Below are 397 nucleotides of genomic sequence, written 5' to 3'. Positions count from 1 at the left end.
GGAGATGCGCTCTTATTTTTTGAATTTCCAGCTTTTCTGCCCTGCTTAAAAATATGGAACGCTTCACGAATTTGCGTGTCATCCTTGCGCAGGGGCCATGCTAATCTTCTCTGTATTGTTCCAATTTTAGTATATGTGCTGCTGAAGCGAGCACCAAGGGCCTTCTTAAGGTTGATTTTTAAATATGCATAGGTGAAGATACAGACTAACTATTCACACATAGAACAAGGAGAAGCTTGATATAGGCTAACTTGAATTTTACGTTTGAGAGCATTTTCAGCTTCTGGAAATTGGAACATTTCACCCAAAATCCCAGATTCCCTGCTTCTCTGAAAATAAATCTGCCCTAACTCTTCACTATTCTTTTTTTTTTTTTTTTTTTTTTTGAGACAGATTT

General features: G+C 37.3%; 1 non-coding gene across 1 annotated transcript; it reads right to left on the bottom strand.

Moving 5' to 3' along the window:
• Nucleotides 1-47: 47 nt before the first annotated feature.
• LOC113222311 lies at nucleotides 48-154 on the bottom strand. The gene has a single exon (XR_003308335.1). It is a non-coding gene; the product is annotated as a U6 spliceosomal RNA (small nuclear RNA).
• Nucleotides 155-397: the final 243 nt, after the last annotated feature.

The sequence above is a fragment of the Piliocolobus tephrosceles genome, unplaced genomic scaffold (assembly GCF_002776525.5).
Source record: "Piliocolobus tephrosceles isolate RC106 unplaced genomic scaffold, ASM277652v3 unscaffolded_30498, whole genome shotgun sequence".
Taxonomy (NCBI): Eukaryota; Metazoa; Chordata; class Mammalia; order Primates; family Cercopithecidae; genus Piliocolobus; species Piliocolobus tephrosceles.
The sequence above is the reverse complement of the archived record's forward strand: the minus strand, read 5'-3'. Positions and strand labels throughout refer to the sequence as shown.